The 25,908-nt window shown below is 40.5% G+C and overlaps 1 protein-coding gene and 1 pseudogene across 12 annotated transcripts in view; one reads left to right on the top strand and one right to left on the bottom strand.

Moving 5' to 3' along the window:
* Window positions 1–1,075: 1,075 nt before the first annotated feature.
* Window positions 1,076–25,908, top strand: part of LOC147823681 (uncharacterized) — a 43,720-nt gene continuing 18,887 nt past the window's right edge. For 4 of the 11 annotated variants that reach the window (XR_015443438.1, XR_015443435.1, XR_015443433.1 and 1 more), the window contains exons 1-2: window positions 1,076–1,270; window positions 21,171–21,391. The gene's annotated coding sequence lies outside the window, so the exon portion shown is untranslated. Of the gene's footprint in view, window positions 1,275–21,170; window positions 21,392–25,908 lie in introns of all 11 variants that reach the window. The other 7 variants (XM_087192392.1, XM_087192391.1, XR_015443439.1 and 4 more) reach the window with 5 other exon arrangements.
* LOC147823682 (ubiquitin carboxyl-terminal hydrolase 39 pseudogene) lies at window positions 4,524–21,175 on the bottom strand (annotated as a pseudogene). The gene is made up of 4 exons (XR_015443430.1): window positions 11,590–21,175; window positions 9,011–9,142; window positions 6,682–6,798; window positions 4,524–5,204 (listed from the first exon to the last, which is right to left on the bottom strand). The product of XR_015443430.1 is annotated as a ubiquitin carboxyl-terminal hydrolase 39 pseudogene (transcript).

The raw sequence follows: 25,908 nt of genomic DNA, 5'->3' as shown, positions 1-25,908 counted from the left end.
AAGTAACAACAGACTTAACCTAGCACATATTTAATACAATACTCAATTGTTACAAGGTTCACAATTAGGTGTACCCTGCAAGCAATTTTCTGATGTATTATTTCTTTTATTCAGCCAACCACACTTCATTTTTCTCATCTCATTTGATTTCTACAGCATCTATAATTGGCATCGATGGTATTCCCTGACAGTGCTATGTTAATAACATGTGTGTACATAGCACTCTGTAGCAATTGTTATCCTGAAGAGGAAAATATTCAGAGACTGTACACATAATTAACAACTAGAAGGGTCAGTACTGTGTTCCGATCCTGGTGTTCTGATTTGAGCACATTATTCTTGTAGCAATAACATATGGTATTGCATAATCATTCCCACTCAACACACGGAACGTCTTAGGATCTCATTTGGCAACAGCAGGGGAGACTGACTATGGGAAAGGTAAGGACATTCTTGTAGAAAAGTGAAGCAGAGCTCTAAAGCCTGGAGGTCTTAAGGTCTTAGTAGATTAGTTTAAAACAGGCAGGGCTGACAGCACAATCCAGGCGCTCTATACATCCCTTACCTCCACTTCACTCCTGGACCTAAAATGTGGAGAACAAGTCTGAATTGAAGTCAATCTTATTGTAAAATCAGAAGAAATCCCCTGGTCAAAGTATGGTCCCTCTCACTTGCATATTGCTCAAGGAGGCACAGCATTTTCTCCAAAAATTGGAGTGAAAAGGCATAACGGTGGAAACAGAATATAAAGGCTTAACCCTTGGGTGTGCAGTGGAGAGGTGAGGAATGCCTTTGGAGAATGGGAAACAGACCTATTAATCCGGGCGAAGGAGAAGGGAGAGGAAGAGGAGACTGAAGAGAAGACGAGCTTCTCTGCTGAGGCCGCCCTGTGGTCCATTATGTTACAAAGAGTAATTTTCTTTTGAGTCTTCTAGTTTAGAGTGCCACACCTATTCCTTGGGGAATACAGATTTTCTTCACTTATTTCCTGCCATAAAACTTCCAGGCATTGGTTTTCCAGGGACAGGGGTCACGATGGACAGCGGGAGGGAGCTCCCCCTCCCAGTCAGTCAGCGACAGACGCTGACGCCCCTGCTCTGGTCAGAGGCGCGGCTGCGGCGCCGCCTGGAGTTGCAGTCCCGCGTGGCTGAGGGGCCGGGCCGCGGGGCCGCCGGGGAGTTACACCAGTGCGTGGCTGAGGCCCGGAAGACAGAGATGATTCCGGGGTGGCTCCTTTGAACCGCTGCCTACTGGGCTTCAGCAGAGAGAAGTAAGTAGTACAGTTCTTTTCCCCTTCCTAGCAGCCAGAGCTTGAGGCGTGGGGTACAAAGTCACTGCTCAGCTGAGCGGTTGGGCGCAGGGGTTTTCTTCTCCCAGCTCGGTGACCTTGTGGTACTGGTTTGGTGGCGCCTCAGCTAGGGTGGTGCAGGGCACAGCACGGGTTCACCTGAGCTACCAGGCTGGGAGGAGGCGGAGCTCTGGGACGATCAGGTCTGTTTCTTTCACATCTTTGAACTAGTATTGTGTGACTCCTGACGCATGTTTGTTATTCTTTTTACTGTAGAGTAATACCTCGGTTCAGGACCGCTTTTGTTTGCACACAGTTCGGTTGGCAAACAAAAGCGTTGGGCACAATTTTGCTTCCCTAAGCAAACTGCACATCACGTGGCAAACAATACCAAAGCCGTCTTCTCCACATGAACACAAACACAGCCATATTCCCCGGAATTATAAAACAAAGTTCGTAAACCCTATATTCAATATTCTTTTCAGTAATTTTAGGATTCCCTAGTATATAAGGTGTGCAAATATTTAACTTCACTAAATAATGCCACTTTTTCTTTCAAATTTATTGCATTATACTTTATCACCAGTCGTGAAATTTTTCTTGTATGCTTCTTTTTCAGTAGATTCCAGTTTGGGCTTCAGTTTTACTTCTTTCCAACCACCAGTCCACATTCCCAGTAGAAAATATAACTCTTCATCCATTTTTTTTGTTTTGTTTTTGCGATGCTGGGGATAGGACCCAGCCCTCACACACACTGGGCAAGCGCCCGACTGCTGAGGTACACTCCCATGACTTATCACTGTATTTTTTAAAGATAAAAGAATTTCATGATGATAAAAATCATCATTTTTTTTTTACTACTCTAATATTGAACCACACAACTTTGGTTATAACGAATGAAAATTACTTGAATGGCCAACAATAGAAACAAGCAAATTATGATAGAATACTATTTTACCCCAAAATTCAAGTTATTTAAACATTTTTACTTAAAATGTTTGGCTCTGGGGATGTAGCTCAGTGGTGGAGCACTTGCCTAGTGTGTGGGAGGCTTGGGTTTGATTCTCAGCACTTCAAAAACAAAACAACGAAAAAGTTCATGTGCAAGGGGTGACTGAAAATACAGTGAATGTTTAAATTTTAAAAATTTATTGCACTAAAAGACACATTACCATTATTCGCCCTCAAAATATTTTCACTTTGAACACACTTATCCCATCATTCGTGTCACTTTCTGAAGGAGTTCTGTAACTCCTCTCTCAAGACTGTCTTTACGAGGTGTGATCAAAATTCCTGGGAATGCTGCTGCCACGAGCCAGAAGCAGGGCTGTAAAAACATGAAGATACAGGCCTTGAACATGTTGGACCAACATGTTGAGCTTGTTGGTCCTTGGACATGTTGAGCTTGAAGTGCTTGCAATGTGCAGGTGAACACTCACAGTGTAGTAGGAAGAAGGTCTGTTCCTGTGGAAAGAATATCATGGCTGGACTTAGGAGTTGAGGGATTCTCATACATGGTAGATGAGCTACCTGGGTGGACAAGGTCAGAGTATACAGGCTGAAAGAAATGAGATGTGAAATTCAGAGCACAGAATACTAAGTAGGACTGGAAGGAAAGGGTGGGGGGTTAAAGCAAGGACACTGAAAAGGGCATGTGGTATGAGACAAGGAAGCAATCAGATTTTATGATATAAGGAATTCGTGGGAGGTTAGGAAGCTGAGACAGTGAGAAAAAAACTCTTTCCAGGGATAAGAGAAGTGATATTTTGATTCCTGTTTGCATGTGCACACAAAGGAGCATAGGCACTTCTCACACAAATACATCTATGGAGAAGGACAGACTAATAACTGAGTGTTTTGTAAGATAACTAAATGTGGATATAAAGAGGAATCCCAAATACCTTCTGGAGTTTCAACCATTAATAATGGTAAAATGTTAGAAGATGCAATTTATGGTGAACGTCACTTGTCATTTGCAAATTTAACTGTCTTAATACCCTTTCCCCTATATATGGTGTGATCAAAAAACAATGTGAATTTTAAATTTAAAATATTTACTATGTAGCAGACCCACCCTAGAGGAGCAGCACTCACCTTTAGGTGAGCAAGGAGACATGTGCCAGAAGAGCACCATCCCTGCCTCACCTGAGAGCAGACCTGTGCCAGAGGAGCAGTGTCTGACCCTACATGAGCAAGCACACCTGCTCCAGAGGAGTGGCTCTCACCAGCAGGGGAGCAAGAAGTCCTGTATTGGTCAAGCAGCACCCCTCCCTGGGGGAGCATGTCACAAGGAATCAGGAGGCAAGGAACAACCAACCAACCTGATCCTGGACAGCACAATACCAGAGAGAGAAGGGAACCACCAGATTCTCTGACAAAGGACATTAAATCTAACAGCCCACATGAACCCCTGGCCTGTGGCCTATACCTGGCAGAGACAAGTGGGCTGAAAACTAGTATGGAGATTCCTCACAAAACTGAAACTAGAAATTCTACTTGATCCAGCTATTCCCCTTCCAAATATCTTCACAAAAGAGTTAAAGACATTACAGTGATCCATGCAGACCCATGTATATAGCAACACAATTCATAATAGCTAAACATTGGAAGCAGCCCATATGTCCATCAACAGAAGAATAGATAAATTAAGTGTGGTTTTTAAACACAATTGAGTACTACTCTACCATAAGGAATGATAAACTTGAGTCATTTGTAAAAAGAAATTAAAGCATCTTGAGACCATAATGTTCAGTGAAATAAATCAGACACATAAGCTTAAATATCACATGGAGGTTTTTTTTGTATGAGAAACCCAAAGTATAGATAAAGAGCAAAATAAAGATAGATGATAGGAAGAAGAGGGATAAATCTTTCTAAACAGGGAAAAGATCAAAAGGTGGAGAGGGTGGGGGTGGGAGGAGAGGGAAAGGGGATGATAAAAAGGAAGTGTAAGATGTGTTATGTACCCGTACCAATTGCTCCCCAGGTCTGTAAACTTTATGTATTACCAACATGTACTAATGAAAATAAATAATAAACCAAAGGTAAATACAAACCTTGAGACCCATTCTGGAAAGAGCAGGCTGATGTGGGTGAGAGAACAGAGATGGAAAGAAAAAAAACTAACCAAAGGCTTAGATTGTGAAGATGCTTATTTTTTCTGCTATTTTGTGGATGGAAAAGTTTTCTGGTGCCCTCTTGAGTTATTGTCTCTAATTGATTACTTCCAGAAACATATGATTTAATTTTTATTTATTATAATAGTAAAACATAAAGCCACAAAAAGCCAAAAGTAACAAGAATGTCAAAAGTGTCTCCATATCACCTCCAGGTGTTGTCATATTCCCATCCTCCCCCTCTGTGATTCTCTTGCTTTGCTTTGTTTTGTTGCTTAGTTTGGCAAATGCAAGACTAAGGCATGAAGCACCACCCTCAACTCCATCCTCCAGGTGTTTCTTAAGCATCCGCATATTGGGGAAGACCTGGTCGCAGCCCATGCACCTAAAGCCACTGTACAGGTCCTCCAGCCCTGAATCCCAGGCCAGATTCTCAGCCTCTTCCCTTTCCTCTTGGCCTTCCCCGTGCAGGCCATTTTCACTGTCAGTTAGGACGTCTCTTAGGCACACAGAAGAGAGGCTGGCTTTTGAAGGGATCTTCTCAGGAAAGGTCATTCTTGCTATTCTTGTCATCTTTGCGGGGGGCTCCAAATCATCTTCTGTATCCCCCAAGGAAGCCGTACCCCTTTTCATTGGGACAGGCTTATAGTAGACATTCAGGACTCTTTTCTTTTCAGTAGATGTTGCAGACTCTAAGGGGTTATTGGCCAAGGAGGAAGGTAAATGAGAATGTGCCATGGAGGAGAAAGTCTCCTTCTCCATCAAATCTTGATTTAAAAGCCTCTTGCAGGATTCAGGACCTGGAACATATTGAGGTAGTATGTTGGTATTTGGAAAAGAAAGCTTATCAAAAATAATGAGATAAGATGGCCATGAAAATGTCCTGGGGTGGGGTCATATTTTGTGTGTGGTTTGTGTCATGTAATGTACATACTTTGTAATCCTATGTGAAAAATGAGTTGTGTAAGGCAACTACTATAAATTATATATGTACATACACACACGTATATAGACATGTATGTGTATGTGTGTATACATATACAGAGTCTGCCAAAAAATGTATACACACTTCAGGAAAAGAAAAATAGTATGTTTTTCAAGTACCCAAATATGGGGCACCATTGAGGATGCTGTAGATTTCAGGAAATCCACTACATTGTCAGCTGTTAGGGAAGAAATTGAAAACAAGTATGTAGCAATCTCAATGACCAAGGTCACCCAAGCAGCAGTTCACCGCTAATGGGCTCAACTTTGAGCACCTCTTGTAATTGTAGTGCCCAAAGATAACTTGCATTAATCTCATTATATCTCAATAAATGCAGTATTAAAATATTTATACAAGTTTTTCTTTTCCTGAAGTGTGTATACATTTTTGGGGCGGAATCTGTGCATGTATGTATACGTACATATATTCTGGTATACCTTTGGTGACTGTCTGGTACTGGCAAAAGCAGATAGTGATGTGTCTGTGTGTGTGTGTGTGTGTGTGTGTGTGTGTGTCTGATACTGTGTGAGATAGCACATGTGATTTCACTGTGAATATTGGTAGATGGTGTGACAATAGCCTTACATGTTGGAGGAAGTGTTTATGACCTCAGCACATGCAGCTCTGTGAAGGGCTGAAGGCGAGGTGAAGAAGTGACTTTTGTGTGAGAACATATACATATTAGAAGGGCACAAGAGTTTTCTAGTATTTTGTCTACTAGTAGCATTATGAAATTAAAACAGGTTATCCATGTGAGGTAATAGTTTATCTGTGTGAGGTGATATGAAGTTATTTACAGGATTAAGGTGTAAAATGGTGGGTGAGTCTGAGAATGACTTCTGGAATGTGAGCATAAGGCTGTACCTATGTAACACTGATACTGGGAAAATAGGGAGAGAGGAGATATTTATGAGAAAGATAAAAAGGAGGAGAAATGGTCTGTATTTAGTACAAAGGAGTGTGACATGTGAGTGTGAGGTGAGTTTATACAGTGATCTGAGGGGGAAGACTCTGCTTCCACCTCCTGCACATCACATAGGCCACTGCCTCACCCACAGTGGCCGCAGTGTTCACATGAAAATGTGTGCTGAGGAACTCTGTCCTCCTCTAGAAGGCAGATTTCCTATCTGCCCCTCCTCAGAGGAGTCAGTGTTCATCCCTCTTCCCTGAAGACCTTTCGTGTATGTAAAGGAAATGAATGGGGTTGGGAGGCTGCTCAGCTGCACCTCTTGTCCAAGCTCAGGTCACCTTTGCATCTGCCTTACCATCCTTGTCCATAGGAATGCACTCACTTGAAGAAGAGACGCACGACAAATGTTCTGAGACTGAGAAATTCTCTCCTGCATCCAGATTTGAACTTGGGACCATCTCATGTGTCTCAGTGGTATCCTCTGGAGAGTTGTGCAGTTCTGAAGTGGAAGAAAACAGCAGCAACAAAATTATTGATACATAGCATAGTCTGGGTCTGTGTCATTTTAAAACATATATGGAGTAGATATTTTGTTTCTGCCATTGTTACCACCCATGGTAATTCCTCACACAAAATTAAAGAGAACTTATTAAAATTATGTATGTGGTGGGTATCACTGGGATTGGGTATCTTCTATATATTTTTAGAGATGTATACAGAATATTGGGAACTCAAATATGTTTAAAATATGATATACATTCACTAGTGGTTAGATATTATTACTATTGCTATTTTTATTGGCTCAATTTCCTGGTAATAAATTGTGCCAGTGAAAGCTGTGGAGTATAAGTTTCATGAGGAATTGTGAATGTTGACTCATTTATTTTGGTGAATGTAGAGTCATATACATGGAAGGGTTGATGTGAATATGAATAAAAGATGGACCTGCATGCAAAGATACAAACTGTTAGATGGTTCTCTAGGAACTGGGCATGGCACAGCTAAGCATTCAAATGAAGACTTTACAGACTTGATCCCAATTCGTCTTTCAGAAATGTGCTTCCACATTTCTATTGGATCTTTAACCTTCTGATATAGGAGGTAGAATGTGGCAAACTGACTAGAGAAGTGGGAGGGACCTGTAAATCACAAGACTCCAGGGCAGTGCCAGATGATTCCTGGACCCCATATGTAGAACTTCCTATGAGCTCCACAAGATATGGACATCATGAGGAAGACCAGAAACCGGGAGGAGCTCGCTATCTTTACTCTTCACAGTAGCCCACCCTGGGTTTCCCAAACCCAGGGTGTATTTTTAATTTTTGCTCTTTTTACCTTTTCTTTTTTTGGCTCAAGTTTGCTCTACAGAGCTAGTTTTTCCCTTACCCCTTCACCCTTCATTTTTCAAATAAATTTTTGGGAGATAGAAAAATGAACATGGTGAGTTTTGGAAACAGAACCTGGGCAGTTTTGGAGAAAAGGGGTCATTTATTCAGTTGTTGAACAAACAGGGTCTGCTCCACCTCTGTTCCACCTCAGACCTTTGAGAATGAACTTGTCTGTAAAATGGGAGCAGGGTAATCAAGAGATTATACCTGAAATAGCTGATTCCATTCTGCTTACCCTCTGCTATTCTCCAAAGCCATCTTGTCCAGCATCCTCTCCCAGGAATACTTACTGCGTCTTGAACAGTGATGTCTTACTTGGGCAGGAACTGCTGCACTTCAGTCCTCTGTGTTTCTACAGGGATCCTGCCCTCAAGGTGCCTGATGCCCCTCGAACTTGGTACTGTTTCATATTGCTTGCCACCTTCTACATATTTCATACTTTGTCTACATCTTACTTCCTAGAGATTCTTAATCTCAAACAAATGATTTGGTAAATTTTTGTGTTTGAAGAAATTAAATATTCATGATCTTCTTATGTTCCTGTTCCTGTTCATAAGGCCCAACAAAGTATAATCAATGAATAAATTTTTTCTCCATGTAATGGAATATAGGGAGTAATGACAATATACACTGTAATCATATGCCACATGGATAACATTCATAAATATAAGGATGAGCAAAAATGATCCAGACAAAACGTATATATTTTGCATTTCTATTTACACAAATTTATCTCCTGACTGGCTCCTGGCTTCTAAGGTCATCTAGAAATCAGAGTAATTATTACTATTTGCATGGTAGGGTCAAAAAGTGAAAGTCTTGAATTCATGTGCATGTGAAAGATTATAAGAAAATGAGAAAAATAAGAAGCAATGCAGATGGGTTTGTGTAGGAACACATGTGTGAATACTGGCTAGGACAATAAGTGGATGTGCTGTGTTCTTGGACTGGCTATCTTTTTAATGTGTTTTAAGTAAGATCTTTTGAGGATCCTATTATTCTGGGCTTCTTCTTTCCTGACAGTCTACCGTGCTTTTCCCTAGTTCCTACTGACATACTGTTCCTATGTGACTCTGATCATGGTCTTATCCTCCCGGGCACTCTCCTACTATTTCCTGAGCAGAGCCCAGTTCTCCAATGATCCTGGCCTTCCTGAAGTCCTCTCATGTGTTTTCCCTTTGACATTTATTGCTGCCACTGCTGATTATTTTCAGTTTCTTTCTGGCTGAGAACCCTTGAATCAACTGATGTTCAGAACTATTCAACTCAATTCTGAGATATTCCTAGACCCTAGCTCCCCTTCTGTACTCCCCGCTTCCATACCTGCATCCAAGAATTTGTCTTCATAGGAGAAGTCCCCTGAGGTTGAGGAAGAACTATCCACCACTTTGTGGCCTTGAGTATGGGCCAGTACCTTGGCTCTAACCTGCAGAACATCTTGTGAATCCAACTTTCCTGAGAAATGAAATAAAAACGATACAGTTCTAGTTTGGTGTTTATGTGTATCTATTGTAAAACATATAATGAGTCTACTATTTACATGTTCACTGAATACACTTTACCTCCATCCTCAAGGGTAAACAATACGGCTCCTATTGGTAAAATTTTAAATGTAGAGCAGTATTTATTTTGTCAGTACTTGTTACAGATCATTACATTTGCACAAAGTTTCATTGGTGCAGAAACTGCTTGCTTCAACCTTTCAAGTTGGACAGACCACTGTATTCTAGTTATTGAGCTACCTTGTAGTTAGCTTTGATCTTGTGATTGTATTTCCTACCAAAGAAAATGAAAAGTGACAAATCCTATTTCTGTGGCCATAGAAGCCTCTGTCTCTCTCCATGTACTCTGCTTTTCCAGTCGACTAGGATGTTGATAGCCCTGGGTCTCTGTGAAAGATGTGTTAATGATGACGGTATTTTTCTCAGCCTATGAATTAGTCAATTGAGGGCAATTGTCCTGTTGACTTGCTCATCAACATGCTAGCAGTTGATTCTATGTGTAGTAGTTATTAGAGCTTGGAATCTTCTAGTGAAGTCAGGTTGTAAGGTGTTTTTGAGAGGCAAATAATCAGACTTGGTATACAGTAAGTGGACAATTATGTTAGATGATAGTATTTATCATGCTTTGGTTTATTTTTGTATTTTGTGTGTGTATGAGTAAGTATGGGTATGTGCTTTGCATATTTCATGGCTTACACTTGACATGTTTGAATATATACTCATGTAACTGAAAGTGAAATAAAGACAAGAACACTCTTCAGGCCCCTCTGTACAAAGGACCAACAGAAAATAAAGAAATCTGAAAATCTATTGAAGTATCAGACTGTTCTCAAAAATGTGAGCCACTCTTTGGAATGTTAGGTGTGGCTCCAATCTGTCCCCTCCCACCACTGAATGAGGGTCCTCCCTCATAATAGGTATTTGTTTACTGTTAATCTCCAAGGTAACACAACTGTTAGTTTCTAATTTTTCCATAAATAGCCAAATATTATCTCGTATTTCATAATTCATGGTTAAACGGTACATGCATGTTTATGTGTGTGCATGTGTATTTCTTACATTTCACAAAGAAGTCCTGGAAGAATGGCTATTATTAAGGAATGAACCAACAACAAATGTTGGTAGGGCTGTGGGGAAAAAGGAACCCTTTTCCTCTGTTAGTGGGCATGTAGACTGGCAACCACTGTGGAAATCGGTGTGGAGATTCCTCAAACAACTAGGATTAGAAAAATAAAACAAAACTAGGATTAGAGGTCTCATTTGACCCAGCTATTCCCTTTCTGGGTATCTTTGCAAAAGAACTAAAAGTATCATACCACAGCCATATATATGTGCACCTATGTTTGTGGCGCTATAGTTTGTAATACCTAAATTTTGGAAACAACCAAAATGCCCATCAACTGATGAATGAATAAAAAAGATGTGGCATTTTTATATAATGGGATACTACTCAGCCATAAAGCAGGTTAAACTCAAAACATTTCTAGGTAAATGGATGCACCTTGAGAGCATACTCTTAAGTGAAATGGACACAAAGGTATAAATATCACATTGTCTCTCTAGTGTGAGAAACTGAAAGTGTAAATAAGGACCAAAATGTATTATAAATATTGTGAAATAGGAAGAAATTGCACAAAAGAGAAACTAGTGAGGTGGAAGGAGGAAAGGAAGAAAGGGAAAAGAAAAAATACGAGAAAAGAAAGATAAAATGGTAATAAAGCTTTGTAAGTAAGGAGGGGAAGAAGGGTTGAAGGCAGGGGAGGGGAATGGGGAAAAAAATCAAGATATATTATGTACAGGTACAAATGTCCTATGATGAATATGATCATTATGTATACCTACACTATACCAGTAAAATTAATTTTAAAGTTCTGGAGACATATCTTCATAGTCTGAAACAAAACTAGCTTTTTACTCCTGAGTAAATAATTATTTGTGACTTTATAGTCATTTTTGCACACCATTTCAACTTATTTTAAAAACTGTTTTCTTCAGTTCTATGAACCAGTTTCTTCATCAAAAGGGAAAAAGTACTACGAAAACTTAAATTTCATTTACTCTCCCAGTGCCCTTAGGAAGAAGTCAAATGGCAGAAAACGCATTTTTTAAAGAAAAAAAATAGTCTGGATGAAGGATGAGAGTGACCCAGAGTGATTGAATCGGCAGCCCCAAGCCTAAGGCACAGTGACAAGACCTGGATCATCTAACCTTCTCTTTACTCTCAGACTACATGAGCCTTTGTGAAGGCATACATATCTCCCTCCTTCCCTGTTTTGGTCACTTCTTTTCTTCATCTTTCTCTCCTCTGCTCCTCCACCACAAATTAGAAGTCCACTCTTTTCCCTGTTTTTAGAAGGCAATTCCTGGTTCCCTATTCCTCGAGAATATGCTAATACATACCTCTTGTAATCCTTGACGTTTTCACAGGTCGTTTTAAGGGTTTCTTCTTCTGGTGTTTTTTCTTCTCTTTAAGTTTCATGGTTCAACTCTTTGCAGAATTGCTGATATCAGGTAAGAGTCTGAGACTGTTCTCAGAGAATTATTAGTAAAGATAAGAAATTAAATGTATACACCCCCTAAAAAAGCAAATAAGACACTATCTGTTCACCAGATCACTGTCCTTCGTAACACTCAGTGTGATACCCTGGTTGGTATCATACCAGTTATCACTCCGCAGGGTTCTACGACCTATTGATGACATCCATGGTGTTCCAGGACCCCACCAGTATTCACAGCACTGCAGGATTGCTTAATCTATTGCCTTCATTCATCTGTCACTGACTTGAACTTTCATACCCAAAGTGTAAGAGATGATATTGATTCAACAAAGGAAATCCTTTGATGTGTCTAGGGATACTGTCCTTCTGAATCTTCCCAACCCCAAGGATATGGCAGGACCAGAGAGGATTAGGCTTAGAACCATGCTTCTATTGTGGAAATTAGTAAATACTACATCATAGTATTACTATTGAAGTTATTTGGAAATACATGTCAGATACATATTATAATAGAGGTGCATATTTGAGAGCACCTCATAAATCCAAACAGTTCCAGCACTTATTAAATTTCTGCTGCTGCTGTGTACATTCTCATGTGTCTTCCCAATCCAACCTGTCTCCTTTGCCGCTCTTCTTCTTCACTTCCCTGATAGCTGGGAGAGACTCAGTTTTGACTACACCAAACCTGGTCTTCATCAGGAATTCTGTTCTTGTGGCTGACTGTCTCATTCTCCATGATTCTGTGCCAGCCCCCAGTCTGTCTTTTGGAACATCTGTGTCCTGTAGAGTTTGAACTCTGAGACAGCATTATTTTACCTTCCATTGTGTGTAGAACATACGGCATCTTTTAAGGTCAAACTGTTTTCTCTCTAGTAATTACCATGAGTCCCAGGCAGTGGCTTATCCTCCTGCAGCCTCCTTTACTCTATCAGTTCTCTCTGTGGTTATCATTTTCCAGGGGCAGAGGTTTCTAGGTTTCAGCAGCTGCATGCAGTCCTCATCTATTCTTCCCTTTCTTCAAGGAGCATCACTCTAACCTCTGCTTATACTGTCACATCTCCAGTCTGTCACCCAGAGAGCCCAGGATAATCTTTCGCTTTCACACCTTCTTTGGTTAATATACAAAGTAGCATATCCATGTTTCTGCAAGTAGGAGATTGACATTTTGTGGAGTGATGGAAAGAAAGGGTGCATTTCTGGCCTAGCCTACCCAGATAAAGTCAGAGAGAATCACAGATTCTATAGTAAAATACAGTAGTATAAGAATAGAAAGCAAAAGGTGAATAAAAAAGGAAAAATGTCACAGCTACTATGAAACATATTGAATTAAACAAAGTAGAATGAAATAAAAACTTCACTTTGAAATTAAACATTAACCAAGGGACAAAACAATTACACAAGACTATTTAATGCTATAAAACCTCGACAACATCCGGGCATGGTGGTTCATGCCTGTAACCCCAAGACTCAGGAGGCCGAGGCAGGAGGATGGTTGAGAGTTTGAGGCCAGCCTGGACAACGGTCAGTACATTGACAGCCTGAACTACAAAATGTGACCCTGTCTCAAAAAACCAAGAAGACAAAAGATGAATAAAACTTTGGCAGTTACAGTCAGTAAACAAGAATTCCAAGACAGGGATGATAAGGCAATGTAAAGAAATAAATATGAAAAATTCAGAGCTCTGAAAACTAAAGTGCTAAAATATTGACAGTAGGTTTGTCATAAATGGCTTCTATCAGTTCGAGGTAAAGATCTTTGTATACATATTTTCATCAAGGTTTTTTTTTTTTTTATCACAAAGCGATGTTTGGATTTTGTCAGAGGCCTTTTCTGCTCCTATTGAAGTGATTATGTGACTTTTGCCCTTCTGTTTACGTGGTATTTTACATTTGTTGATTTACATATGTTGAGTGATCTTTTTAATGATTTGTTGTATTTTGTTTGCAAGTGTCTTTGTGAGGCTGAGGATTTAGCTCAGTGGCACTGTGCCTGCCTCCCAAGTGCAAGGTCCTGAGTTCGATCCCCGGTACCAAAAAAAAAAAAAAAAGTAGCTACAAGTATCTTTGTGATGATTTTCACAACTACATTCATTAAGGATATTAGCCTGTAATTTTGTCTGTTTTGATGTCATAGAAATGTTAGATTTAAGAAATGATATTGGCAATGTTCTCTTCCTTTCAATCTCATGGAAGAGTTTGAATATTGGCAGTAGATCTTCCTGGAAGTCGAGATAAAATGCTGGGTTTTTGTTAATTGGGATGGATTTTATTACTGCCTCGATTTTATCACCTTTTAATTGTTTGTTCAGGATTTTTCTATCTTCTTGGTTAATTTTTTGTAATTCTTATGTGTGCATTAATTTATCCAATTCTTCTAGATTCTCCAATATATTGGAATATTTGATTTCAAAAAGTTTCTTGTAATCCTCTAGATTTCTGCAGTGACTATGGTAATTTTATCTTTTTCATTTTTAATTCCATTGATGTAAATATTTTCTTTCCACTTTTGGTAAGTTAGGCTAAGTATTTACCAATTGTGTTTATCATTTCAAAGAATCAGCTGTGATTCATTGGTCCTTTTTATTGTTTTTCCTTTTGTATGTCTCAATTTCATTAATTCCTGCTCTGATCTTTATATTTCCTTCTCCAAAAAAAAAAAAAAAAAAAATACTGAAGCTGTCACTGAACGCAGAATGACTGCAGATTCCCAGGGCCTGTCCATTTTTTATGGATTCTGCCTACAGGAGAGCACCAGAAGGGCCCATGTGTCCTTCCAGTCCAGAATGTCCCTGTGCTGTCCCCAGCTGTTTTTGGATCAGGTTATTGTAAACTGATATTCCTTTCTCCTTCCTGTCTATCTCTCTTTTTGCTTCAGCAGGCAGAACGTTTTTACAGATGGATGTAATTTATTTCTGAGCAGAATGGAGTCTCTGAAGGACAGATAATGTCTTACAGATATCAAGCCTTGGGATTCTGGGAATAAGATCATGAAGTCAGTTACATAAGTCGTCTGTTGTAGGTAGATGATTTTCCTGTGTTTTCCTTTATTTCCTTATGTGTTTTTGGAATAAACATTCTCCTGTTTTCAAACAAACAAACAAAAAAACTGTGTATTTGGATAAATATCATCGAACACTTCCTATAGGCTAGCAGCTTAATAAACATATACATGGGTCATGTACTGTAGTCTTATATAAATATTAATAATTGCATTATCAAAGCTCTGGAAAATACATACCAAACTTTTAGAAAGTAGAAGTAATGTTTGAAGGAGTAAGAGAAGACAAGCTTTTACTTTATGTAGTTGTCCATAAATTGAATGATTGATAATGGAAATGTATTATTTTATAATTACAAAAAGAGAAACATCTAAATGACATTGAATAACAATATCACTTCTTTGTAATTTCTATTGAAATTTTTCTAATTTCATCTTTAACTTCTCACGGAATGGTTCCCTTTGGATTTGGGCCCTGGGGCCTAGTCTAATTGCACCATCTCAGAAATTCTTACTTGGCTACTATAGAAAATGTGACAGAGGTCTATGCTGTCCAGAAAGCAAAAGATAATGGTGCTTTCTTTTTTCCTGTGGGTTGCATTTTTTTTAGGGTTTTTTTCCAATTGGTGTGGTTATGAAATAATAACCAAATTGCCTCAATCCCCATTGTTGGCCTATCTTGAGTCTCACACATTCTTAAGATTCCTTTCACCTAGGTACCTGTGATTTCTACATCTGTAGCCTCGCAGCATGATGCAATTGTCCTTTGAAAGCCACCGACCAACAGAAAGACGCTAGACCGTGCTGCAGTTTCCTAATACACAGGGTCTCTGCTGCTGCTGGGCAGATGCCCAGGAAGGCTCTGCAGAAGATTCTGAAAGTTTCCACACAGAGCCCTGGCTCTCAGCTGAGAACGCTCCACCCAGTCAGGAAAGGTCACAGTATGTGGGACAGTCTGCATGGGTGTCCCTGGATGTGTTGGGCAATTGGGCTGTTTTCACAGCATTACAGAGACTCCACCACCCACCACATCTTGGCTCTTGCGGCTGCGGCTGCGCTGAGGAGAGACACTGCTGCCTCTCAGTGACCACACCCTTTCCCAGGCTGGCCCACAGGAAATCAGCAGGGAGGGAGGAGGCTTTGTGGGAACCACACCATCTATTGAGATGGACAAAGATCTCCTCCACCAAGAAACTCTTTTAGAACCTGCTTTCCTCCTTCCTGCCAGCCCTCCCCACTGAGTGGCCAGTGTGGGAGATGTTTACACTCATGTCTTCACACTAAAGGAGGCTGGGGTGTAGGATTCACCTTGCTTACCACCCAGACTGCACACAAGCAGTCTTATGCTGAATCATGTTCAAAGTCAATCAAGTGATGACAATAGAAACTAGATAGCATTAAACACACACACACACACACACACACACACACACACATTTTTTAAATGGTAATTGATCACCAAATACTTGGTTTTGGTTAACCGCTGGTAGAAGGTACAACCTTGGTACAACTTCCCTGAAAGGCAATTTGACATGTGTCTAAAGCCTTAAGGATCTGCCTATTTACCAGTAAGTCCGTTTCAGGAATTTAATCTAGGGAATCACCAGGTGCATAGAACAAGGATGTTCCTTCCAAGTTTACATCTATGGGATAGAATACTGGGGAAGAGGATGGGAAAGGAGATTTTCATCTGAAGAGCATCAGCATAGAGAAGATATAAAGGGGATGGGTCTGGTCTAGGGAGTTAAATGCAAATGAAGGGGCATTCAAAATAATATTTTAGAAGGTGTTTTGAGAGCATGAAAATTGCTCATGATAAATGAAAAGCCCTATCCTGATGCAAAAATATACACATTCTCAAATAAAAATCTGTGTGTGATACATGTATGTGAGTGCAAGTGTGCAAAAAGAGGGAGGCCATTTCCTTTCTCTCAAACTACCCTCTTCCCTTGCCTCCAATCCCTACACCCTCTCCCTGCAGTCTTCTGGGCTGCTCCTTTGGTCCCCCAAACTGCACCCTGCTTGTCTTCCCAACCAATAATTTTTGGAGGCCCTAGTCCCCTTCATCTCTCCCCTAGATTTCCCAGTTGGTCTCCCTGAATCCACACTGCCTCTCGACAAACCATTCTCCACACTGCAGCTAATTATCATTTTAAAAAATCTGATCAAAAGGCATGAAACCTACGATCAAAATATATCCAGAAATGATGAGGATTATGGACTGTTCTTCTGTTCTTCTGTGTGTTTCTCTGTTATTTGTCAAATTTCTAACAATGAACACATTTCTCTATTGCCAGTAAAAAAATCAAAATATTGTTTTTAAAAAATAAAATTATAGGTTTCAGCCTGAAATGTGACAAGTTTATGAGTCAGCTCTGGAAAACCAGTATCTAACAAGCTACAGAGAAATAGTGAGCCCCCAACCTCCCAGTGCAGCAGCACATAGTAATGGAAGAATCCCTTAACTGAGGCAGCAAATGCACAGCTCGTGGGCTGCCATAATGCCTCCTGTACACAAATCAAACATCCTTAAATGATTGTTACCATTGCAAGCTCAGGTGCATGCAGCCTTGGAATCCTTCTCAACCCAGAAGACAGCCACTGTCTTTCAGTTCGGGTTGACTTAAGAGGACATGTGTTTATTACCTATAATAAGCATCTATGTGAAGAATGCCAAGTTAAATTATTAAATAATATGGAATAATCCCTCTTAAATAAAGATAATGCACTGAACAGTTGCAAATCACTTTTATATCTAAAGACTCATGCATCTTCAAAAAACCCCATAAGGTAGTAGGGCAGATATTTTTATCCCCCTTGTAAGGGAACTGAGATAAAAGTCACCGAGCAGAGCTCTGGTCACCTCGTCACCACACTCCAGCGTGCTTTTCTGTGCTTCCTATAAAACTTCTGAGAGAGGTCAGAACCACACACCACAGCAGAGAAGAGATGGGCCAGGATTATCTCTGAGCTTGGAGGGACATGAGCTGCAGGTAATGAGTAATTCGTTACTATTAACAACTTTGAAAATAAATAGCGGAGAAATAGATGAAGTTCACAAATTTCATAACAAAAGCCATCCTGGTCTTGAGGGGCAGGGCCTCTGGAGACCAAGCATATTTGTTGGTTACCATAGCAACCACGAACCACTATCTGTCCCTTTGACCTAGTCTGAAGTATCTTTGTATTCAGTATTTCTAAGCTTGGAAAGAACAGATTGTTCAACTGGCTTTAGCATCTTTTGGCACTTTGCTCTTGCCTTCTCTTTGGTTGTACACAGGTTCAGTGCCCAAGAAAAATAAAGCACCCACATGACTACCATGAAACAAAGCTCAAATTCCCATTGCTGCTCCATCTGTCTGAAGTCAGCAACCTGCTCCATAGGCCACTAAGCAATTCTGACTTTAACTCTGTCTTAAGTTTTTCTTTAACCTTGCATGGCACACTGGGCAGGTGGGACTAGAGACTTACTGCAGGAGTCTCTGGTCCCTGCTGAAAGCAGAGCAGCAGGCTGAAGATTTGTTGTGCTCTTCTGAGCACGTGGGTGATATTTGGACCATGCAGTTAAATGAAATGATTCCTATGAATTCCATCCATTCCACAAAATTTATGCCACACCAAAAGCAAAGGCTAGGACACAAGACACAAGAAGGTATAGTAGTGGAGGACAGTCCAAGGTTGAAATTTTCTGCAGTTCCTGGGAACTTAGCTGTTTTTCACCATCTTGCTTCTCTAGGTGTGGCTGTGTTTCAGGTGTAGGCCGTGCATTTTTATCCCTTTCATCCTCAAAATCAGTTGCTCTCTGCTCTGGATTTTCTTCCAGGAAGTCTTCTGAGCTCTCTGATGCACACACAGTGGACTCCAATTTATTTATTGAGGCTGCAGGTGAAGTCTGGGCAGTTTTTTCATCTTCACCTTGAGAACTAGTGAATTCAGAATCCTGAAATCTCTTTCCAATCTTTGGCTGCTTCAAATGGCTGTCCCGGGTATGAGTAGAAACAGGTGTTTTTGCAATACCTTCAGAAGTGCTTGCAAAGGCATCTTTCAAAGAATCAATAGTTAGCTGCATCTCATTAGACTGATTATCTTCAGTTTTTGCTTCATATTCTGGAACAGTTGCAAGACCATATTCTCCAGACACAGGTTTTTTGGCTTCATTGTGGGAAATCGCTGTAATTTTAAAGTGTTTCTCTCTGTAATGCTCTCGTGACTGGTATTCTCTGGTACCAGTGTCCAACACCTTCAACTTCCCAAAGGAGTTCATGGTCTCCTGGATACTTTTCAAAGTACTGTTTGCAAGCTGTGTACATGAAAGAAAACAGAGGGTAACGCAAGCCAAGTGCATCTTCTGTAAAGGAATCAACAAAATCTTCCAGCATATGAAGTCCAAAATCTTTGCCTCGGTATTTCTTTCTTACAAACATGGTATTAAGAACTGGCAGTTGGTAACTCTGGGTAAGAAATGAAGCACGCATACTTCCTGGAACTTCATAATCATCATCCTCTCCAGTAGCAAGTGGTGCTTTTCCATCCACAGCTCTTCAATACCAGAGATATTGTTTACCCCCTAACTTCTTTAATGAGAACTGAAGTTTGTTATCATCTGCTGTAGCTGTTCTATGAACCACCTTCTTCCTGCAAGCAGTTCCTGTAACCACAAACTGTGTAGCTGAGTAGGCAGACTAAGGTAAACATGGACATTTCCCACCAATGCACACTTGTGCCTGCAATTTGGTGAGTTTTTCCTGGTTCATGATAGTTTCTTTCATCTTGTCGGAGCGGTTATGGGGAAGCGCAGGGGACTAGGGCTGGCGCTCAGGGGGTCTCGGGCAGACCAGCTCAGATTAGGCGCACACACGCAGGGACTCAAGATGGCAGCTAGCAGCTTCAGTATTCTTATTCACTGTCCTCCTCCTGCAAGCCCACTGCTGGTGGACGTCACCTGGTCTTGTAATTCATACCATTTGCTAGTCCCATGATGGAGCACATGGATCCAGTAGGAGCCCTCCGAGGGCTTGCTGTCATGCGTGATGTCAGCAATGGGGTCATAGGTGGTGGTGTTCTTGTGGACTGCTTGTACTTCTTCAGACAAATACTCTCTGATCCACGTTTGTAATAGGGAAGTTGACAATCATTGGATTCTTCTCCACAAAGAAGTTGTTCTTAATGAATCCCTTGATACAAAAAATTAGATATGGAGGCATCATGGTGAGCTGGAAGCGGTTCAGAAAGTTCTCCTTGTAAGTCATATACTCCTTCTCAGTGATACCGTTGAACTTTGCCAGGATGTTGAAGAGTGGCACCTGGGAGATAATGAGCTGCTCCTTCTCGTCCTTGTAGAGCGGGGCAGTAGAAAGGTCCAGCGTCATGTACATAAATGTAGACTCCACCATTGTCTCCTGGTACTCTTTTTCTTCTGCCAGCAGATCAGGATGGGGAAGCTTTTTAGTGAAGATCCTCATAGGCTCCTGGAAAACATCGGTCACAAAAGTCTTCTTTTTCTTCTTTGTGCCGCCAAGAGCAGAGTGTAGGGCATTCAGAAACCAAGACAGGACGTCAGCTCCATCCCCTTGTTTGGTGATCTGAAGTCTTTTTGCTGCAAATAACAACAGCCTGAAGCACCTCATGGGGAGAGACGTGTGCCTTGAAATTCTGAGGGTTCCACAGCTTTCTCAGCTCTCCAAAATGCTGCACCAGCAAGAACACGATATCCCCTGGGGGGCGCTGGATGGTCCTATAATTATCTTCTTCCAGGAAGCAGTTCTGGAGAGGAAGAACATTAGACAGAGCCTGAAAAGCAGCATTGGCATAGTCATTGGCCTTTATGTTATTCAGTCTCACGATGCCCGGTACGTAAGTGGTACCATCATAGGCCAGGAAAATTTGGCTGGCTTATCTACGTTTGCAATCTGCTGCTTTGTGAAAGAAGGCTTCAACACATATGTGAAGTCCTCCAGTGAGGAATCGATGATCTCATAGTTGTCTGGAAGGCAGTAAAACTCGAGGGTGTGGAGGTTGAGGAAGACATGGTGTCTAACTTGGACGCTGTGAATGTAGGCGTGAGACTTGGAACTCCGGCCTTTGAAAGTACTTGCCACACACCAGACAGGCATTTGCATTGATATGCGAGAGGGAGATGGAGCAGTTTCTCAAAGTCAAAATCCAACACACTCTCGTTAATGGTATGGGCAGTGGCAGCTCCTCGGGTCCTCAGAATCCACACGGCCATTCTTTGCTCGCACCTCCCGCTTGGGCTCAGAGTTCTCCTGGACCTCGAGCTTCCGCTTCAGCCGCACCACACCGCTGGGACTGGGGCCGCGGGCTCCCGCTCCCGCTCCCGCTTTGCACGGCCCCGAGCTGCTCTGAGACTTGGACTCGCGCTTCCCCAAATACATAGTTTTTTTTAAAAGCGAGATTATACTACACAAATGCTCTAACTTCTTTTAAGTTTTATATAAATGCAACTTCTCTTTTTCTCTTGGCAGGTGTTTTATAGAGACAAAAACAAAAAGAAAGAAAACGAAAGAACGAAAGAACGAAAGAACGAAAGAAAGGAAGGGAGAAAGTTTTGGAATCAAGCCTTACCAGACAGATTATTCACTGTTATTATTTGTTGCATGCCAACTATGCTTCAGGCACTGCTCCAGGTGCTGGGGTGAAGGAAATCACAGTCCTCTCTCTGAGGGAACTAATACTGTGGAGGGAGGTAAGCAATAAACAAGTATAATGTAGGTATGTCAGATGTTGGCTTTACAAGCCGACTTAGGATGGTGAAAAACAACCCCACTGGAAAAGGGACGTTTGAGCCAAGATCTGGAGGGCGAAGGATAATGCCATATGATATTCAGAGGACAGGTATTCCAGGGAGAAGTAGAAATTATGAGAGCGAGAAGAAGGGAGGTTCCCTCCTCAGAAAAGGTAAAGAGGCAAATGTGTCTGGGAATAGGGAGAGCCAGGAGAATAGAGGAGATGGCTGGAAAGGCTTGCTGGGCTTCACAGCAGCAACAGAACGTGGGTCTGGAGGACTGTCATGGATGCTTTCCCCTCCACTCTGCCTATGCAATATTAATTGTTACTCCATGCATGAGTCTTCTATCTGCTGGCCCTCCTCAGTCCTTACCCTGAGCAATTCCAGCGGTAGAGGAAAGCAGTCTTTGATTCCCAGCTGTCTGGGCCAGAGCTCAAGGTGCCTCCCATTATAAGCAAGGCATTCATTGGATCAATGCCATATATATATATATATATATATATATATATATATATATATATATAATGTTTAAATGCTATATATGTCTATGTGCCATATCAAAATGTTAATGTTGAGCTCTACTCTACAGTGTCTGTGTTTTAAAAAGTATTCATTGCTTATAATCAAGTAAAATTGCTGGTCTTGTATGATGAGTCTGACAAACATGAAGAATCTCTGAGAAGTGATGCAAGGTTTTGAGATACTCAGGCCCATGTCATTCCCAGTGGTTCCACTTCCCAAGAAGGACTCATTGATTAATAAATGGCTGGTCCCTTTTGAAGCACTTCTTTACCCTAATGACATTTGCTGTAACAAGGTTGGACATAACATCAAATCCTCTTCTGACCAGCATGGGCTTTTCCATCTTTTCCTCACAGTGTAGGCCTTTCTTATAAGTGGAAATAGACCTATCTTCCTTCCTTTTACCAGGTAATATCCCATTTCTGGCTTTTAAATTGCTTCAAAGGTTTCCTAAAATTTTGTATTCTATTCATGATATCTTATGATACCACTTGAAGGGACAACTCCTTCCAGTTAATTTTTAGAGCACTTATATTCAATGGGATGCGTGATAGACATTGGGACAGGCAATGCTTCAGAGTCAGAAGAGCAGAGCTTTGGAATCAGAAATTTTAACGCAAGCTCTGCCATTATCTATCTGTGTGATTCTAGGCAACTTTCTCAATCTCTGAGTCTATAAAATGCAGTTAAAAGTGAGGCTGGCAGGGTGATTAAGTGATGAGCATATGAGAAGCACTGGCACAGTGCATAAGCATAATGTTAGTTATGTTAGTTCCCTTCCCCTTTCACCTCTGAATCTGTCATTTTAATATCCTACCTTGTATAATTCTACCTTTTGAATTGTTAAGTGTTCTATTTCTCACTAGACTCTCATAGGTTAGAAATCACTTCTTATACTTCTCAACATCTCCAAAAGCATTGATCACACACAGTACCTTGAATGTGGGAGATAATTTATAAATGTTTGCTGATAAATTGACTAATGGGTTTCTTGGGAAGGTTAAAACTGAAGGACATTGTTTTTTGGAGTCAAGCACACAGTGATGAGCCTCAAAGAGGAAAATGAGCTCCAGCATTTACAGAGCAGGTCATCAGTTAGTGCTTCTCTGAGACAGGCTGCTGATGGGTGAGGACGCTTGATGGAACTGTCTCAGTGTAAGAGACTGCTAGGTGATCTCTGGGTGCATTTATGGAATTGTTGCGAAGGCCTGGCAACAAGAGATTAAAGATGATCTCTCAGACATGTATTTACTGTCTCAGGCACTCTTTATCTTTTGTAGAAAAGGAAAAACTGTCTCTTTGAAAACATTTATTTAGATGTATGTCTTGTAATAGCTTGATTTTGAGACTAGAATATATTGTTTTTGTGTAATCTCTGTAATGTTTTAACTTTTTTATGTATAAGGTAGCCTGTTTTATATTAAAAGTATGTGACTAGAGCCAACCAAAGGCCTTGTGTGCACTAGGCCAGCACGCTACCACTGAGCTACGTCCCTAAACCCACACTGTCCCATTTAATCACATACCAACATTATCAGATAGGTATTATCACCTGCATCTTCTAGATGAGGAAACTGAGGCACAGAATGCTTTCATGATTTGCTTATGTTCAAAAGCTAATGAAATGGTGCAATGGGGACTGAGGCCCAGCATGATACCAGAGCACATTCTCCTAACCAAAACTTCAAAGTCCACCTCATTTTTAACCAAAAATAGAACATTTTTCTGTCTATTTGACAAATTTAGTTCTGAATGACTTCTGTTCTAAGAACAGATGAAATTTACTTTCAAAAAGAATAATGTTTTATTAGAATAATGATGTGGCTTTTCAAAAGATATATGTCAAGTACTAAAATCAATTTAAAAAGAGGAGTCCTGGAGCAGAGCAACCCCCAGTGCAGAGGAGGTGAACCTTCTGGGGACCTTACCACCACCCCCAGTGCGGAGGAGGTGAGCCACAAGGTTGCCAGCAGCACATATCCCCCCACTTTGAAATGAGAAGACACATAACAAGTCTCAAAACTAGACTCCCAGATCACCTAAAGCAACCTGAAAGGGAAACGAGATGGAACAGTCTGATACTCAACCACCTGAACTCCCTGAACTGGCAACAAAAGAGGATCTGGAAAAAATGCCATCAGAAATAATTTCTCACATAACAGCAGAGATTGTGTCCATACTGCAAGACATGATTAATAAGTCTAGAGAGGACACAGATAAAAAAATATAGAGGAGCTGAGGAACATGATGGAATCACAACATATGAAACAAATGGAATCCATAAAACAGATAAAAACAGATTTCCAGGAGATTAAAAACTCCACTGAAAGTTTACACAGCAGAATGAGCCAATGTGAGGACAGAATCTCAGATATAGAAGATAACATTGCAATTAGTGACCAGGAAAAGAAAAATTTCTTTAAAATTGTAAGGGACTACGAGAAATCAATCCAGCAGCTGCTAGATGATGAAAAGAAGAATAACATCAGTCTGATTGGAGTCAATGAACAGGAGAGAGTGCAGATGACATAAAAAAACTGCTCACAGAGGTAATGGCAGAAAACTTCCCAAGGAGGGGAAAAGAACTTGACATACAGATAAGGGAGGCATATAGGACTCCAGCTAGCCTTGATCAAAAAAAAAAATCTACACATAGGCATATAATAGTTAGGATTCCAGAAACCCAACAGAAGAACAAAATTCTACAAGCAGTGAGAGAAAAGAAACAAATCACATAAAAAGGAAAGCCCATCAGAATCACATCAGATTTCTCAACCCAAACCCTCAAAGCAAGAAGAGCTTGGAGTGACATATTTCAAGCCCTAAAGGAAAACAGCCTCCAACCCAGACTGATGTACTCTGTAAAACTATCTTTCAAAATTGATGGAGAAATAAGATACTTTCATGAGAAAAAGCACCTTAGGAACTTCATGTATACCAAACCAGCACTCCAAAAAATTTTAGACAATATCCTAGGAACAGACAATGAGGATCACAACCCCAGGAAGCCCACTGGAATGAATCCATCGGGTGTGACAAGAAATTAAATGCAAAGGGGAGAATCCAAAAAAAGAAAAAGTCATGACAATGATAAGTCAATACTTATCTGTTATAACCATCATGTTAGTGGTCTCAATTCACCAATCAAAAGAAATAGACTGGCAGAATGGGTCAAGAAGCAAGATCAAACAATATGCTGCATACAATAAACACATTTAATTCAAAAAGAAACTCATAGACTGAAAGTTAAAGGGTGGAAAACAATACTCCATGCAACAGGAACTCCAAAAAAGCAGGAGTAGCTATCCTCTTTGCAGATCAAGTGGATTTCAAACCAACACTGATTAAGAGAGACAAAGAAGGACACTACATTCTTGTAAAGGGAACGATCCAAGAGGAAGAGATGACAATCATAAACATATATACACCAAACAGTAGTGCACCCAACTATTTAAAACAAATACTAATGGACATGAAAAATCAAATAAGCACTAATACAATAATATTGGGGACCTCAATAACCCACTGTCACAAATAGATAGAAGAACTAGACAAAAAATAAGCAACTAAATACTAGAACTCAAACTCTTGAACAAATGAACTTAACAGATGTTTACAGAGTGTTCCACCACACAAAATCAGAATATACATTCTTTTCAGCTGCATACAGGTCATTCTCCAAAATAGACCACATACTTACTCATAGAAAATGTTTAAGTAAGTGCAAAGGAGTTGAGGTTATCCCCTGTATATTATCAGACCATAGTGCAATGAAATTAGAAATCAATAGCAAAAGAATCCACAAAAATTTCTTAAATGTGTGGAATTGAACAACACACTTCTGAATAGCCAATGGGTCACAGAGAAAATTAAAGAAGAATCCAGACAGTTCCTACAATTAAATGACAATGACAATACAACATATTGGAATCTATGGGACACGATGAAAGCAG

Source organism: Heterocephalus glaber, unplaced genomic scaffold (genome assembly GCF_053883595.1).
Source record: "Heterocephalus glaber isolate CG9 unplaced genomic scaffold, H.glaber_assembly_v1.0 deba00001570, whole genome shotgun sequence".
NCBI lineage: Eukaryota > Metazoa > Chordata > Mammalia > Rodentia > Bathyergidae > Heterocephalus > Heterocephalus glaber.
Note: the sequence above shows the minus strand (reverse complement) of the source record. Positions and strands in the feature narration are given on the sequence as shown.